The 19362-nt window shown below is 43.2% G+C and overlaps 1 protein-coding gene across 1 annotated transcript in view; it reads right to left on the bottom strand.

The window, feature by feature from the left end:
- Positions 1-19162, bottom strand: part of tmem45a (transmembrane protein 45a) — a 34623-nt gene extending 15461 nt beyond the window's left edge. The window contains exon 1 of the mRNA XM_041258932.1: positions 18906-19162. The gene's annotated coding sequence lies outside the window, so the exon portion shown is untranslated. The remainder of the gene's footprint in view (positions 1-18905) is intronic.
- Between the last annotated feature and the right edge of the window lie 200 nt (positions 19163-19362).

Raw genomic sequence — 19362 nt, 5'->3', positions numbered from 1 at the left:
TAGATATGCAGGACAGCTGGCTTGAGACTGCTTTGGAGACTGAAAGCTACCACTTGGGATCCACTCATGCACATCTGATTTCTCTCTTTTTTTTTTGCGTGTAACTAGGCAAGTCCATTTCTTATGAATTTCTACTCTTGAAATGCTGTGGATGTCCGTGGTCAATACCTTTTTATATTATACCAGCAAGTGTAATTTGGAATGTACACTTCTGTGGCTGGGATATGTACATTACAAACCCTTCTGAGTATGAATGTAACCGGGGGTTGGAGAATTTAAAAATATCCTGGTATAAAACATCATATGATCAGAACGGACCTGCTTGTTCCTGGTTTTATAACTGGTCTAATGAGGGCCATCGACTTTCCCCAAGAATGCTGTACAGAATGTTCTGGCTCACCATCATGTCTTTCTTTGTGTCATTTCCACAGTCTTAGAGAGACATTTAATTTATTACTAGTTTACCAGTCCATTATGTGTGCTGTGTCTGTATACAGTAGCTCATTTGTCAGGCCATATGTAGCAACTGTTAGTAAATGACAACGTGAACATCTGCATATACAGTAACACATTTCCAACAGACTGTAGAAATGAGTAACGACATCAGTACCATACTGCAGCTGTGTCTGCTTTGTCAGCTTGACCTTCCCGAGAGCACAGTGCCTCTCCGGACAAGGTCAAGACAACTGGAGTGCTTAATTTCCTGTGGTATGAATAAAGAGGTTTAGTGTTCGCTGATTACCTGGCACAAGCAGGAATATGAAGAAGGATTTCAAAGCTTTTATCTTTAATGAGATACAGCAGAAGCAACTAAATAAAAGGCATGGCAAATATCTGGATTATTATTATTATTATTATTATTACACTATGTAACACAATTTTTGTTCCTGGGTAGTAAGTGTTATTTCCTAATTGCTTATGCCTCAAAAGTATAGAAAATGGCTATTATTCCCCACAAACTTTGCTTTTGTGACCAGGACAGGTAAATTTCAAAATATCACTATTTCCAACGAGAAAATGGGCGAATTTGTGTCTTTTCGTTCACATAAAGTCAGAAAAAAACAACATATGAATTCAAATTAACATGTATTTATACTAAAGTAATACAAAAATGACTACAAAAGATTTAGAAGTGAGTAGTTTTTCGAGATTTACGATTATACTGTAAATGTATACTATAACCTTGAGTTCACAGTTGTAGTCTAGGATATTGTGAGGCGAGAGTGTATTAAATGGAATGTCCAGACAGTAATTTATGTGTACAGAAATAAAATAATTTATTTTTATTTTCTATACACAACAAAAGGATTAAATAACAAACGAAAAAACAAAATGGTGTGAGGGAAGGAGTGCAGGGGTGAAATCCAAAACAAACTGTGATGACTCGTCTTTAATTTGTCTTCGTGGTGACCATACATAAACAAAAAAAAGACAAAAGAAATGTTAGTGTTTCAAAAAAATCCCGCTGCACAAAACCAGACTCTCCCTCCACCCGTTACTCCTCCTACTTTACTTTCGGACCAACCCCGAACACAGTAGTACGTTCCCTTTAGTATGTAATGTCCCGCCTCTGTAGTCAGTGGAACACCAATCCCCAACCGACACGTGTCCTTATCCTTCACTTGACTCCAGTGGCTGGAATTTACATACTCGTACTTCCGCCCCTCACCAAGGTGCCGCCCCTCAAAAGATGACTTTTGCCATGGTCACGAGATCTTGGTAAGGGAAGTCCCGAGTTGGTTTGATGCCACCTACTGTCGGGAGGCTGAATCACAGACCGAAACCCCTTTGACTCATCACATATCCCACCCCTCAGAGTGGAGCCGAAGGAACACTCGGAAACCTCTAACCCTTCCCTTTTACCTCCCTCCCGGGAAAAAAAATCAGCATTTTGATGTAACTTACCCGCACGATACCTTATTTGAAAGGCGAAGGGTTGGAGCGCCAGGTACCACCGCGTAATCCTAGCGTTTGAATCCTTCATCGTGTCTAACCACTTTAAAGAAGCGTGATCTGTGATGAGTACAAAGGGTCGTCCCAGAAGATAGTATTTTAAAGATTCCACTGCCCATTTCACTGCCAGGCATTCTTTCTCCACTACCGAATACCTCTGTTCTCTGGGCAGTAACTTCCGACTGATGTATAGTATCGGGTGTTCTATACCATCTCTCTCCTGGGACAGAACCGCCCCCAGACCAGTCTGCGATGCATCTGTCTGCAGGACGAACTCTCGGCTGAAATCCGGGCTTATTAATGCTGGGGCCTGACTCAAATTAGTTTTAATAGATTCAAAGGCTGTCTGACACTCTGCACTCCACTTAATTTTATTTGGAGCGTTCTTTTTAGTGAGATCAGTGAGAGGGGCGGCTATAGTGGAAAAGTGTGGAATAAAGCGGCGGTAATAACCAGCCAACCCTAACAGTGATCTCACCTGGGTTTTCGTGGTAGGTACCGGTGAATCCAACAAAGCCTGGACTTTTGAAACCAACGGTTTCACTCTACCCTTACCCATTATGAAACCTAAATATTTAGTTTCTTCTTTTCCAATAGCGCACTTTGCCATGTTCGCTGTGAGCCCCGCCCTCCTCAGAGACTGTAAGACGGCTTCTAATCTAGTCAAATGTTCTCTCCAGGAAGAACTATAAATGACTACATCATCGATATACGCAGCTGCATACTCTCGATGAGGTTGTAAAACCCTGTCCATTAGTCTCTGAAAAGTAGCAGGCGCTCCATGAAGTCCGAACGGCATAGTACAAAATTGAAAAAGACCCTCTGGGGTTGAAAATGCCGTTTTCTCACGAGAGGCTTTCGTTAATGGAATTTGCCAATATCCTTTCGTCAGATCCAGAGTTGAAATAAACCGAGCTTGCCCCAGTTTGTCTAAGAGTTCATCTACTCGAGGCATGGGATATGCATCAAACTTGGAGATAGCATTCACCCTCCTAAAATCGATACATAATCGTAGTGACCCATCTGGCTTGTCTATTGGTACTATTGGGCTACACCACTCACTTCGGGAAGGTTCAATTACCCCAAGTTTCAACATACACTCCACCTCCCTTCGAACAGAATCTCTCCGACTCTCTGGAATGCGATACGGTCTCTGTCTAACTCTTAGACCTGGCGGAGTGATAATAGCATGTTCGATCAAATGCGTTCTTCCAGGCACGTTAGAAAACACATCACTGAACATTTTAATTAGATTGCTTACCTCTTCACGCTGATCAGGAGTTAATTGTTCCCCCATCGGGACCTCAATTGCTGACTCTGACTCAATTGAGGGTCCAAAATCCTCTCCCTCCTGTACAGGAGATATAAAATGGACTTCCCGTTCTTTCCACGGTTTCAGGAGATTAACATGATAAATTTGACTTTCTTTCCGACGCCCAGGCTGTCGGATCTCATAATTGACTTTACCAATTGCTCGAATAACCTGAAAGGGACCCTGCCATTTAGCAAACAACTTAGATTCCGATGAGGGCAACAATAACAACACTTTGTCTCCAGGTCGAAAGTTCCGAATTCTTGCATTTTTATTGTAGCTTTGTTGCTGCTTCTGCTGTGCCGCTTTGAGATTGTCATGTGCCAATCGACCGACTAATTCTAAGCGATCGCGTAACTGCAACACGTATTTTACTACATTTTTAGACTCCTTTGACTGTTCTTCCCAGCCTTCTCTTATGAGATCCAAGATACCCCGCGGCTGCCGACCGTACAAGAGCTCAAACGGGGAAAACCCCGTTGAGGATTGTGGTACCTCGCGAACTGCAAAGAGCAAGTAGGGAAGCAGTTTAGCCCAATTGCGTTTTTCTTGATCTACAAAGCGGCGCAACATATTTTTCAAAGTCTGATTAAATCGTTCAACAAGCCCATCCGTTTGTGGATGAAAAACTGAGGTTCTAATTGAACGAATTTTCAATAATTTATATAGTTGCTGAATACAGTCTGACATAAAATTAGTGCCCTGATCAGTGAGAATTTCTTTCGGGATTCCCACCCTAGAGAATATTTTTACCAATTCATTCGCTACAGCTATTGCATTCATAGAGCGTAAGGGAACAGCTTCTGGATATCTCGTTGCGTAGTCCACTACTACTAAAATATACCGATATCCTGACTCTGTTCCCTCCAGAGGGCCTACTAAATCTACACCAATCCTTTCAAACGGTACCCCAATAATTGGAAGTGGAACCAGAGGTGCGGGGCGAACTGACTTAGGGGCAGCTAATTGACATTCAGGACACTCCGATACATACTTCCGCACCAGACCATAAACCCCAGGCCAAAAAAACCGGGCCAGAATTCGTTCCTGAGTCTTTTCAGTTCCCAAATGACCTGAAAATGGAATGTCATGCGCCAATCTCATGATTTCTGACTGAAAAGGCCTAGGAACCAATAACTGTTTTACGAGCTGTCCCGTCCCGGGAGCCCGGGTTATTCTATATAATAAGTGCCCAGATACAGAAAAATGCGGAAATACCACCGGTTGTCCTTCCTGCATATCCTTCCCCTCGATATATCTAACCCGTTTCCAAGCATACTGTAACGTGGGATCATTTTGTTGTTCATATCCCAAGTCAATATCTCGGTCCCAATGGTTAGGTACACAGAGAGGAGTGTCTTTTATTACATGACCTTCCACCTCAGTAACCTCGCAGCCCCGGTTACACTGAATACCTACTCCCTTTCCTTGCCGTTTCAGCGATTGGTTTACTTTTGTGTCAGACCCCTCCCCTTGTCGTCTCAGAGTTCCCTCATATTTTTCCACCCGACGCTCTCTTTTTGTTTTTCTTGGGCGGATTTTAGGGTTAAACAGGTCGGATTGCAACGGAAAAATCTCGCCAATTGTTTTCTCCTGTTGCTTTAATTGTCCCCTGGTAGAAACTAAGACCATTTCCCGACCTAAAATACGATCAAAAAACGGCCAGTCTCTTCCCAGGAGAACAGGGTATGGTAAACATTGCGCTACAGCCACTTTAACGCAAGCTGAATAATCACCTACAATAAGTCTAACTTTAGTGGTGGGATAAACCCGAGTTTCTCCATGAATACAGGAGATAGCCACTTTACCCTGTGGCTCCCAGGCTACCCCATCCAAGAGAGCTTGCCGAATCAATGTTTGTGCACACCCAGAGTCCGCAAATGCGTAAGTACTCTTTCCCCCGACCTGTACTCTTAACTGATAAGGGCCCTCCCGACATTCCCCAGTGTTCCTACCTGTTACTGCTGACCAGGATCTTGTCGCCAGGTCCACCTTTATTACTGGACAATTCCTGGCAATGTGTCCAGGCTCATTACATTGGTAGCACACTTGGTTAGGAGGCATCAACGGAGTTAATCTGTCCTGCGAGTCCGCGACCGGCAGGTTAGGGGGATTCTCTCTCGCCCAGGATGGGGCTAACCTCGACCTCCATGGTCTGAAGGTCCGGTTACCCCCTCTGGGCTTCATTGGTTGGTTGGTCCGAGTTAGTTTAGGGGCAGGAGTGGGGTCTGACCCGGCACCTTCGTTTGCGTCTTCGTAGGCCTCCGCCAGGAGGAGGGCATCCTCGAGAGTGGTAGGTCTATTCCTCTTAATCCACTCTCGATTCCCTGGCGGTAGTATAGACGCAAACTGTTCTATAACTATTTTCTGCACCAGTTCTTGGGGTGTATGTTCTTCTGGCCGCAGCCACCGGGTGCACTGATCTAAAAGATATTGTCCCGCAACCCGGGGCCGCATCCCCTTGGACAGCTGGTATTCCCGAAAACGGCGCCGGTATGTTTCCTCCGTGATCCCGAGGCGTGAGAGAATGGCTTCTTTAACTTTAACATAGTCCCCTGCATTCGTGGCCGTCAGGGCTCGATACGCTGCCTGAGCTTCCCCTGTCAGGCAGGGTGCCAATTTCATGGCCCAGTGTTCCCTAGGCCACTCTGCAGCCTCTGCCACTCTCTCAAACGTAATCAAGAAAGCCTCGGGATCATCTTCCGAGGTCATCTTCTGAAGATTAGGCTGAGCTGCAAACATCCGGGCAACCGCTCTCTCTGATGTTGATATTGATAGTTTTTCTACCAGCTGTCCCAAGAACTGGGCGAGCTGTTCCAGGTGCCGTGTCTCTCTCTCCTCTCGCTTCTCCTCCTGCTCCCTAAACATTGTCAAAACTGTAGCTGGATCCATTTTCACTTCTGACACCACGTGTGAGGCGAGAGTGTATTAAATGGAATGTCCAGACAGTAATTTATGTGTACAGAAATAAAATAATTTATTTTTATTTTCTATACACAACAAAAGGATTAAATAACAAACAAAAAAACAAAATGGTGTGAGGGAAGGAGTGCAGGGGTGGAATCCAAAACAAACTGTGATGACTCGTCTTTAATTTGTCTTCGTGGTGACCATACATAAACAAAAAAAAGACAAAAGAAATGTTAGTGTTTCAAAAAAATCCCGCTGCACAAAACCAGACTCTCCCTCCACCCGTTACTCCTCCTACTTTACTTTCGGACCAACCCCGAACACAGTAGTACGTTCCCTTTAGTATGTAATGTCCCGCCTCTGTAGTCAGTGGAACACCAATCCCCAACCGACACGTGTCCTTATCCTTCACTTGACTCCAGTGGCTGGAATTTACATACTCGTACTTCCGCCCCTCACCAAGGTGCCGCCCCTCAAAAGATGACTTTTGCCATGGTCACGAGATCTTGGTAAGGGAAGTCCCGAGTTGGTTTGATGCCACCTACTGTCGGGAGGCTGAATCACAGACCGAAACCCCTTTGACTCATCACATATATAGACATTTAAATCTTTATTCTTGTGCCCAGTCTATAGTTAACATCACACACTCTGCTACTATGTATGAAAAAAGGATGTTGAGGGTAGTTCAGTTTCCTTCCTAGCTAAATCTTGGCCATGCTACAGAGACCATATGCAAAATTACCATTTCATCTTGATTATCACAGTTGGGATTAAAATATTGGCTTCTGTCCACAAGGAGAAGTTTGGGATTACTACACTCCAGTTGCCAACTGATGTGAAAGTTTCAAATACTACCGCACAGTGTTAGGGGAGTGTTTTTTTTTTTAAATCCTACTACTGAAGTACTGAGTATCTCTGCCCACACTGTACCCCTGCCTCATTAATAAACAAAACAAAGCATAATGCCTGGACAAGTGTTGTGCCTAATATAAATATCAATGAATTTCAGCCCCCTTGTATGAATTTTCTGTTCTTTCTGCAGGTGCACACGAAGCTCTGATGAAAATGAGAACCACACAACAAACATCAAGAATACCATGTGCACTGTGCAGCCCAGCTGATGCCACTCAGGAAAACGAATGAAATCTCAAAATGGAAAACATGCTTAAAGTACAGATAGCTAACAAACTCATTCCAGTAAATCTTATCAGATATGAATTACCACCACAAAACACATTTTCAGTGTTATGAAAACTCCTCAGGCAGATCAAACTGCACAAAAATCAAACGAAACCCTTCACTTTGACCTGTGACCCGCGATGGCTGCCATATTTGGTGACACATGACCTTCTGGTTTCTGGATGATAAAGACCTAACATTTAGAGATACTGGCTTCATACTCGCTATGCGTGTATTCTGTGTTTCTCTAGGTGAAGTTCCATCATGAGTGCCATACAAGAAAAATTAACCCTTTTCAGAAAGTTTTTTTTTTATTGCAAAGCTGCCACCGGTAGGTAATGCCTATGGCTTCCTACTGCTCTGAAGCTACTTTTTATGCAATGTGACAGTTGATTATTCAATTTTTTATTCAGTTATTTACTAGATTTTGTACATGTTGAATTTACGTACAACATAATATTTATGTGTGTAGTTTATATTTCTATTTGTGAATTTGTAAAGCCATTTAATGTTAATAGCACAGTTTTTTTTTTTTTTTTTTTTTTTTTATAATAAATACATTAAATATTTAAAAAAACCAGCTTAGGACTTCAAAACAATATTTATTCAATAAATATGTGTTTAAATAATAGTCTAATATAAACTATTTGTATGCATTTAAATAATAAGTTAACTGTTTTTTTGTATGTGGAATGCATTTGTACCCATTACCCTTGTAGCTGACAAAGGGTTCATTTACAAGAGCTGTCATTTGTATTTAAATAATGGAATTTCATTATTAGTTTGATCTGAAATGATGTGCTGTTTGCATATACATTGTTGATATGAGTCCGGGTTACTGAATGATATCTAACTTATATATTGCTATACGTCCATATAGAGTCAAGTATTTTAGCCTCTGGGGAGTTTCTTTGGAAAACACCCTACGCTGCCACTGAAAAGGGATAAGGAAACATTGTGAGTTCACCAGAGACTCATCTTTTTAGGCCATCATACCAGTCAACTATTTATTTTTGCCAATTTGACCAATTTCCTCAAATCAATAATGGTTAGATTGTGTTGCTTGAACCTTGCACAATGTGGAAATTGCCTGAAAAAGTTGCCTTATGTTTGATGAATTTTAACTTTAATTGCTTGAAAAAGTTGCCTTATGTTTGAGCATTTTAACTGTAGTACAATGAAATAGCAGAGACATACAACCCTGAGTACTGTGACAAACAAATCCTGTCCAACACAGACATTTTTTTTACACTGTTAGTAAGTTTGAATTAACTGCCTTTTCTGTGCCTCTTGGATCAAGGCATGTTTAAAAATAGTTACCCAGGGTTTTAAAATCCACTTTCTTCCAAGATTTGCTTTTTTAACCCTTTTCCTTCTGTTGAAGATCTTTTACTTCTGTTCTTGTATTTTATACTTCAATTTAGAATATGCTGGCAATTTAGAGAGATGAAAAGGTGCAGCTAATTCTTGTACTCATTCACTTCATGTGCTGTATTGTGCTCCTTTAACACAATATTTAGTTATATCTTATACTATTCAAAAGAGGTATAGAGAAAAGCATTTTGACATCATATCAGCCATTATTCCCAACATGTTTGTGCCTCAGATTTAGCACTGGATTATACAGAGCTCCCCTTAATAACACTGTAGATGGGAGCCATGGTTAAGAGACTGTGCTGTTTGTGTTCTGCCTTGTAACGAGAATACTAGTGTTAGTTAATGGCATTATGGGGCAAATGGGAGCATGAGCGTTCCGCCTTATAACCTGTTCCGCAGTATAAAGGGCAGCCTTATAAAGGGGGAGCACTGTACAAATCTCAGGTGTAAAATTTAAACCCAGTACACTTCTTCAAATCACCTCACAAAACAAAACAGATAAGCACTTTTCCGTATGGTAAAACGTGTAGCCGTTTCAGCCTTTAATTAATAAATAACAAGTTGGTGGCAGGTAATTCTGCAGTTTCCCCATGCTTTTCTCATAAAAAAGGGTGGTCGAGGTGGTGACATCGCTCACCGATGTCGGTAACACAGTTACATCCCTTGAATCCACACGCGCTGCTGTGAACAAGAAGCTTTGGGCAAAAGTTGACCTGGAAAATCGCTCACGCTGGCAGTACCTTCAAGCTGTGAGGATTCCGGAGGGCAAAGTGTGTTCCCGACCAGATACGCTCATGCTTGACTTCTTGGAAGTTTCTTGATTTTAGCCCAGAGTTAAGCCGGAAACGGGATGCATATGCTGAAGAAAAATCTCTTCTGTATAATGCTAGAGCTAAATTTGGCCTGCTGCATCCAGCTCGTCTGAGGGTTATGTTCAATGGCACAAAAAAAAAATGTTTAACTCACCTGATGAAGCTAAGGAATTCTACACTAAAACCATCCTTCCGCAACTGAACACAGACACCTCTGCCTGAGGTTTTATTTTTTGTCCACTTTTGCACTGTATGAAGGTCCTGTATTTCTTTTTATAAAACTGTGCATTCAAATGTTGCGGTAGAATCACTAGACTGGCGGTTTGGGACAGAGTGCAAGAGACTTTGGTCTGAAATTCTATTGACATGAGGCTGGAATTTATTATTCGTTATTAACTTATATTTAATGTATTTTGATTTAATTTATTTTGTTTTCTGTGTTTATGTGATCTGGTACAAATGAGTACTGTGAAGCCCTAGATATTTGCAAGCCTTTTGTTGTGCATTTACAATAGTTTACTACAGTTTGTTCTTTTAATATGCTTTACCATTCCTCTCTGAGATTTACAGTGCTTACGTATGCTTTACCTTGCTGTCACTAGTTTGCTATGGTTTTACTTTGGGAAATGTATTTAAGGGTTACTTCACCCCAGTTGAAGGTAAATGCTTTTTTTAGTACATTAATTTACACTGTAAAAAAATACAAATGTTTGGCCAATTAATAAAAAGACGCATAAGTCTGTAATTCACAAGCTCTTCTGCTACTGTTGGTTGCAGGTCCTCAATATTTCTGAAGAGGGGGAGCCACATCTGTATCTATGGTGACAGAGTGCAGGTAGGAGCTCACTAGAATTATTACAGGTGCTGTTATTGAAGAATTCACTTGAAGTGGAGATTGCAGCATCAAGGGAGGCACTAATCAGGCAAAACAAGTCCCTAGGAAGACGCTGCTTTCAATTAGACTGTCTATCCAACTGAGAAGCAAACAAAGTAATCAGGCACATACTCTTCAAGATGGGTTACCGTGGGTCAAACAGAGAACAGCTGCCCCTAAGAAACACATGACACATAGTAAACATAAACACAGATGTATAGATTTCATAAAATATTCATACTAAACAAACAGCATCAAGCAATCTTGGTTGACAAGAGAGACTAGTTATCTTACGAATAAATCAGTTGCAGAGGAAAGGCTTTTATGCACACTCAATACCGTACAAACATCATGCGTTTCACTCTTTTCATTCTGAATCTTTTCAGACACTTGTTCAAGGAGATAGCAACCTGAGGTACATATAACTAAAAAAACACAACAATGGCACACAGTGTTTAAGAAATACATGCTATTTGCTTCTAATATCTAGTTACACTTCTAAACTGGGCAAGGTTTGTTTTTGTATCTGCAGACAGCATTGGGCTGAAGATGCTGGCTGTATACTCTCAGCAGCAGACGAAAATGGATGAATACAATTAGGTCTAGGCTTTATCCTTGTTAATGAATAAGAGAATATATGCAATAAAGCCATAGAAAAGACTGCTTATCGAGGACCTGAAGTTCTGTTATATGGAGACTTTTCCACATGCAAAAAACATTGATAAGGTTGTTTTCAGCAGATGTGTTATTGTCAGATCTACTGTAGTTGCCTAATTAGAGAGTGAAAAACAGCTTCAGTGAGACAAACAAAACTACATTTGAAGAATGTATGAAAATGGCACTGCAAGTGAACAGAAATCTAGACAATGAAAAAAAGTACAGCATTAAAACAACACATGGTCTTCATCAACCTTGTGTGAAATCCCAATTCTATGATAATGTTTGAGTCTGTAAAAAAATTATACAAAACTATTTGTTTTATCAACAGACCTTTATCGTTATAATCAATCAATCTTTATTTTATATAGAGCCTTGCATAGTGGCCCACCATCACAAAGCACTTTACAAGATGCAGTAACAAGAAAATCCATAATACTTTAAAACAGAGAAATGCATAATACATGATATACAGTAAAAAAAACAATCCATAAAATGCATGATACATTAAATACAGTGGAACGTGCATAATAAATGAAATAGTAGCAGCAACACAGCAGCTAATAGCAGATATCAGGCTTAAAGAGCATGGAAAGCAAGAGAGAACTGGTGGGTCTTGGGAGTTGATTTAAAGCGAGCGATGGTGGGAGAATCACACACCAAAGCTGGAAGACAGTTCCAAAGAGTCCATAAAATAAAATATAAAATTAAAAAAAAACAGGATTATGTTGCAAGAGATACAAGGATGGAACAATCCTGTGATAACAAGCAGCACCAGGCAGAGAGCATTAGAGTGACACACATCCCTACCCTGCTAGCTCTGTAATACATGAATGGAACACAACTGCACCCCAGCTCTGCTGGGAACATTAAACACAACAACACAGCTGATCTGTTTCAGCACATACTCTCTCATTTTGGGTTACTAAAGTCCTTGACAAGCTATATAAATAACATGCAGGGTGATTAGAAAGTAATATCATTGATGTGGTAAATTTACATTCTAATCACCATCAATATTATCACCAGACTAGTTGATGGCACTGGACTCCTCTTCACACGGGGTGCGACAATGTCCGGTACAACCAACAGCCTATATAATTGCCTTATGAGTTAATGATGTTATTAAGATATTGTAATTTACAAACAGTAATATTGACCTACCTGTCACTCAGTGATGCAGTAAATGGGGACTAACTTAAGAGCAGAATACCGATTTAAGTATGGTACCAGTTACTGTAAAAATCTTTGTATAAGTCTATTTTCTAGGGATTTTTAGGGTCCTAAAAAGGGGGGTGCGACTTATACACCGGTGTGACCTATAGGCTTTTTCCTAAAATTGTTGTCTCAAAAAGTTTGCCAGATCAGTTAGTTTGCATAGATACTACAGAGTGATTTTCTGAAACTTTTAGAAAACCATTGGTTTGATGAAAATGGTCTGATCTTAAATGAAAAAAGATAAATATCATGCTATTTGGTTCAGAGTAAATTATACAAACTACTAGATCAAATTGTACTATTGTTACTTGTAATACTACACCATTGGAGAGAGCTGACACTTTTAAATATCTAGGCGTTTATATTGACACATCGCTTAAATTTGAAAAACATATTAAAGATGTATGTAGTAAAATTGGTAGGACGTTCAGAGTATTGTATGCTCAGTGACATTTTTTAAATTTTATAGCACGGTTTAAATTAGCAACAGCTTTTATTCCCTATTCTAGACTACAACAATGTGATCTATAGGAATGCTAGTAAGAAGACACTGAAGAAGATTGATATAATGTATAATAGGATCTGTAGATTTGTTCTTCGGTGCACTCCCCTAGAACATCATTGTACCTTCTACTCTAGAGTAAATGAGTTCCCTTTCAATTTGAAGATGGCCACCAAACATCGTTACGGGATACACTCCTGCCTATTGGTAGGTGTCACTGAGCTATTTATATCAAAGCTGCCGATAGGCCCCCTCCCCTTAGTGACCCCCTCGGTCCCGCCTCCCGAGGGTACTTAACCGGCACGCAGGGGAGGATCATTCTCTTTTGCTTCTCATAATTGGTATGGTAAGACCTCTGTGTTACATTGAGCCTCTTTTTCTTCTAAAAAGTGCTGCGTAAGCTACTGCTAGTTCCCCTGCACTTTGTGCTGAAAGCTGGCATGGCCGCTTTTCCTGGCATCAGTAATTAAAAAATGTGTAGCCTTGTTATTCTATTTCTGACTATCAGAACCTGTGCGCTCCTCATGTCAGGCTGCTTCTTTCTGTCTGTCCGTCTTAGTACGGTAAGTATTATTCTTAAGAATTGTGTGTTTTTCACCCTTTCTTACTTCGGAGAGCACTACTACTCCACGGGACTGGGCTTGCCTTGTCCCTGTTGTCGAGTTATTGTTTTGATTGTAGCTACACGTCCCCATACTCGCACAGAGTGCTAGCCGCTCCGTGGCTGCTTTCGCAGGGCCAGCCATCTACTCTTCACAGAGGCTTCCCTTGTTGTTGGGTTGAGATGTAAGCGGGCTGCGTGCCTTCACCTTGATGTAGGTCGCTCAATCTACAGATAGTGTGCTCTCCCCCATCTGTCCTGTAATATTTAACTATTTTTGTAATTTAAAAACTGTTTTTATTACAGTGCACATTATACCAGTGCTGCATGGTACACGCGGTGCTCGGTGCACACAGTGTTTATTGTTGCATGGCACTCGGTGCACAAGGTGCATGTACTACTCTGTGCGCTTAAACCCGGTGCCACACGACTCCCGGTGCCCACGGTGCTCAGTGCATGCAGCGCACATGGTGTTTAGAGCGCACAGTGGTTTCCAACATGGCGCTATGATGGGTAGGGCTGGTTTCCATGCCTGCGAGGCCTGTGGGACCAATATCCCACAGGAGGACAGCCACACTATGTGTGCGCGGTGCCTAGGCACCGATCATGCCGCCTCAGCCCTAAAAGGCGCCTGAGACATCTGTGTGGCTTTTCAGCTCAGACGTCCGTTTCAACCCACAGCAGCTCCCCGTCGCCTTGAAAAAATCTCAGCAGGCGCGGGATGTCATGGACATGAAAGCCCAGATCGGTCGGATCATGGAGCTTTTGGAGAGGCAGGCCCCACCAGCTTCGGCCGTGGACCCCCGTGTGGCATCCCCCCCACCCCCTGAGCCGGTCATAATCTCTATGCCGCCCCCTGACCCCTCCGGGGGAGTTCAGGGTGAGCGGATCGACCAGGCTCTCTGCTCAGACAAGGACGCGCTTTCTATCTCCGCCTCGTGGGGGGAGTCCGCGTTCCCTCCGGATATGGAGGTCGAGGTGGAGCTTGAATTCCGGGCTGATACGGCCCCTAGTTCCAAGGCTGCCTCGGTAACTAGCTCGCTGCCTCTGGCAGGGTCTGTGCCCGCGTTTATGGGGCACGCGGCAGCATACCTGCAGGACCCCTGGACAGCACAGACAGAGCCACGCCGTTCTATCTTTTGACCACATGACGACCATCAACTCTTCCCAGCATTCCCCAATTTCATGGAGGAGGTGCGCTCCTCTTGGAACCACCCTGCTACAGCGCCGGCACAATTGAGACATCCGCTGGGCCTAGCCGGGTTTCCCCTTGTGGACTCAGCCATTGCAGCCTTGGTTAAGGTCTCTGCCATTAGGAGGTATGCCCAAGGACCCTGTGTGCCCGAACCTGCAGTGCAGGATCACGGAGATGCACGTTCGTAGAGCCTATGTGGTGGGAGCCCAAAGTACCCGCCAAGCAAACACGTCCAGCATGCTCACTGCATACCTGGATGGAATTTTGTGTGATGCCCCGCTACCAGAGCCGGTGGCCACGGAACTGCAACTTCTGTTGCACACGATGCCCAAGATATCCAGTCTGTAGGGTCAGACCCTGGGCCACAGACCCGCCAGGTGACCTTAGGCACCGCCTACAGGCCTCATTCAGGCGAGAGGCAGGACCCTCCCTTAGTGTGGTGGACATGGCCATAGCCAGCCCTCGCAGCAACAACCACAAAGGTGGTTCCAGGGCTTCCACCCCAGCATCAGCCGCCCCAACAGGGCCCCTGAAGGCTGGCAGCCTCAGATCCAAATCACAGAACAACAACTGCACTACTGGCACGCTTGCACCTCCGACGCGTGGGTGCTCGCAACAGTACAATACGGTTACGCGCTTCAGTTTCGTTTGAGACCCCCTCCTTTATGTGGCATCACAAGTACGTTCCTGACGGACCCGCTTCAGGCCTCGGTGCTCCAGACCAAAGTAGCAGCCTTGCTGGACAAGCGTGCCACTCATCTCGTAGATCCTAGGGTTTCTACTCGAGATACTTTCTGGTACCGAAGCGGGACGGTGGCTTTCGCCCCATCCTGGACTTGCGGATTCTAAAACAGAAGGGGTTCCACATGCTGACTCATGGTCACACAGTCCTGTCTGTCTGGCCGGATGACTGGTTCACCATGGTGGACTTACGGGACGCGTATTTTCACGTTACCATTCGTCCACAGCACATGAAATACCTCTGCTTCGCCTTTCAGGGCAACGCGTACAAGTTTTTTGTGCTGCCGTTCGGCCTCTCCCTCACTCCCCGTACGTTTTCAAAGTGCGTAAACGCTATCCTCGCCCCCTTGCAGCTGCAAGGAGTCAGAGTGATGAATTGGTTGGGCCGCCGAATGTCCCTGCATATCAACATGCTGGAGCTGCAAGCAGTGTTCCTTGCCCTCCAGTACTTCCTACACGTGGTACAGAACAGACATGTGCTGATCTGCACAGACAACACATCAGTGGTGGCATATGTCAATCACCAGGGTGGCCTTCGGTCCCAGGGGTTGCACCACCTAAGCTTCAGGCTCCTGATTGGGGCCCAACAGAACTTGCTGTCCCTTCAGGCGACGCATGTTCCGGGCGTGGAGAATCGGGCAGGCGGACCTCCTCTCGAGGGAGGGTCCGCATCCATCATAGTGGCGACTCTACCCTCGGGTTGTGGAGCGCATTTGGAAACGTTTCGGGAAGGCGCAGGTCGATCTCTTCGCCTCGGCAGAGACAACACACTGCCCCCTATGGTACTCATTCCACCGCTGCGGTGGTACACTTGCCGTCAACTCCCTAGCCCATGTATGGCCCAGAGCGCTCCTTTATGCGTTCATTGCTCCCGGCCTTTCTCAAAAAGGTCCGGTCAGAGAAGGTATCAGTTCTCCTAGTGGCCCCCAGGTGGCACAGGAGAATCTGGTTTTCATCCCTGTGCCAGCTATTGAACGGCCCGGCCTGAGAAATCCTGCTTCTCTGGGATCTTCTCAGTCAGGCGAGAGGAACACTTTGGCACCCGGAGCCGGACAGACTCCAGCTATGGGTCTGACCCCTGAAAGGGACCACTGGTCAGCCTTAGTGCTGTCTGACGCGGTCGTGGGCATGCTGCTAGGGCGCATTCCACTAGGTCACTCTATACCTATAAGTGGAAATGTTTTCAAGATTGCTGCCGTACCTACGGTCATGATCCAATCCTCTGTCCCATGCCTGCCATCTCGCAGTTTCTGCAAGATCTGCTGGAGGCTGGTAGATCACTTCCACTATTTGCGATGGAAGAGGATAAGAAGCTGAACCTTCTCTGCCCAGTTCAGGCATTGAGATGTTATATAGATATGACAAGAGCGCTGGGTCAGTCTTTGTCTGCCATGGAACATGGACCCTGGGACAGCCCCTCTCCAAGCACCGGCTGTTGCATTGGATTGCGGACACAGTCTCGACCGCGTATGATAGTGCTGGCTTACCCCCACCTGAGCGGATAGCTGCACATTCCACGATAGGTGTGGCTACATCATGGGCCCTCTTCCGAGGTGCCTCCATGGCTGACATCTGTGATGCAGCTAGCTGGGCTACCCCGCATACTTTGTCAGGTTCTACTGCCTGAATATGGTAGATCCCTTATTGCCCTCTGTGGGCACTAGGGTCCTTGAGGTTGCACGCTCACGCCGCTGACCTTGGTCAGGCAGGACTTAGCGTCCCTCATATGCTGTCATTCTCTCTTCCCTCGCGACGGCTCTGGAACACACTTCCCATAACAATGTTTGGTGGCCATCTTTGATTCAAAGGGAACGTTAGTTTACCTATCGTAAACCTGGTTCCCTGAAAGAGAAGATGGCCACCAACCGCAAGGTCGCTTCGGTCGACATCACGGCTTTGTCGCGAAACAGAATGTTCCTCCACTGCATGACGGTTAAGTACCCTATGGAGGAGGGACCGAGATGGTCACTGAGGGGAGGGGGCCTATCGTCAGCTTTGATATAATGAGCTCAGTGACACCAAACAATAGGCAGGAGTGTATCCCATAACAATGTTTGGTGGCTATCTTCTCTTTCAGGGAACCAGGTTTATGGTAGGTAAACTAACGTTATCACCTGCTAACAGAAGGAACTCGCATTGGAACCAGATCCTTTTTAAAGGGGCATGTAACACATTACCTGTTTACTCAAACAGTTTGTTTCAGGAGTTTACGTGTGAGTGTATATTTTATAGCACCTATTGTAAAAAGTAGAAAATCTTTTGCTTTTGCTGCTGTCTCTGACTGGAACCGTTTACCTGCTGCACGTACATCAGAGACCTCACATAGACACACAGAGACCTAAGTGCATAGGCAGAAGTGCTGCACTGGCAGCTAATAAAACAGCTTGTTCGTTGCACATTCTGTTGCCTCTGCTAACTTTTTTTTTTATTGATTAAATGAAATAAAAATGTTCAAACTAACTTGACTATTAAAAAGTAACAAATGGATTAAGTTACATGAATAATATACATTATGAGTTTACTCAGCCCCAGAGAAAGTAACAAAAACTAAATGAGAAGCTAAACTGAATTATATAAAGCAATGAGTTGACTCATTGTTTTGGAGTAAACTTGATTTATCAGGGTTTACAGCGTACTTGACAAAGCCTTGTGTACGTACTGCATCACTTTAATGTATACTATTTGTTGTACTGTCGTTATATATATATATATATATATATATATATATATATATATATATATATATATATATATATATATATATATATTATATATATATATTGACATGTAGGAGGTGCTGTTCTCATTAGGACGCCGTTGTAAACGAGCTAAGTGTTGCTTATAGGGCTTTCCTGAATAAACCATTTTTAAATAAATTAAATAAATGTACTGTAACCAATGACCGTAGTAAGGAGCTGCTCTCGCTTAAATATCAACAATATAGGCAAACAAACAAGAAAACCATACCTCCCGGGGAGCTGGTTTAAGGAAATGCTTTCCTATTTATGACGCCAGGTTTTTAAAATAGAAAACCGTTCACATCATAAACTAGGTTTACAGTTTGTATATATCACGCAGCTGATGTTTTGCAGTTATTCGTGCTTTACATGTGGTTATACTGTGTATTTATCAAAGTTTACCCTGGTTTGTCATTTTTTAAAATATGTTATGCATGAAATATCTGGGCTTTACAGTGCTTCCCTATGCTTTACCATGCTTTATTGCATTGTAATAGGGGTAGAGACCTGATTATTTAAAACTGGTTTGGTGTTCCTTTAGCTTCCAAAATCAATTACTAGCGTGTAATAAAATTTGTAAATCTAGTATTACTCTATTCATAAGTTACCCTTTTTTACTCTGTTGTCTATCGCTTTTACAAGTTTATAGTCTATTCCATCAAGTTTATTGTCCTCTTAATATACTGATACTTTGAATCAAAAGACTGTAAGTTACTGTATCGTATTTCTTAAAATTAGGAAAAGATACGTGCTATCTACAGTCGCGATATGGCTGTACAAAAAAAAAAGAAAAAAAAAAACCTGACACATGTAAGACTCGTAACATCAGCTCTCACCTTGTTGTTCTTCTCTGCAGCAGAGTTGCTCTCCTTAGTTCACAAAAATGTTCCAAGCGTCAGAATTGGTTCATCACATTAAAAAAAAAAAAAAAACTCTTGAGTTTAAGATCCTTTTTTGATGTCATTAAGCATTCTATTAAAACATCAACAAAAACACCTCTCGTGGTAAAACAATTTAAAATGATCATAAACACTTTGCTTTCCACGGAGCAGCCATGCGAGTTATTGTGTTACTACTGGATAAATCTATTATTTCCCAGATTGGTCCACCAAAAGACAAGTTTCAGCTCTGCCCACAAACACGGCATTCATGTATCCCCTCGCTCTCTGATTGGATAACATGTTCATCAGTCAATCAGGGCAGTCAGCTTCCACGTGTGCAATTTTGCTCCCCCTACCGGGAGGCTGAGGAACGCTGTTTGTTCTGTAAGTGTGCATGATGTGGCACAGGGAG

Source organism: Polyodon spathula, chromosome 9 (assembly GCF_017654505.1).
Source record: "Polyodon spathula isolate WHYD16114869_AA chromosome 9, ASM1765450v1, whole genome shotgun sequence".
NCBI lineage: Eukaryota > Metazoa > Chordata > Actinopteri > Acipenseriformes > Polyodontidae > Polyodon > Polyodon spathula.
Note: the sequence above shows the minus strand (reverse complement) of the source record. Positions and strands in the feature narration are given on the sequence as shown.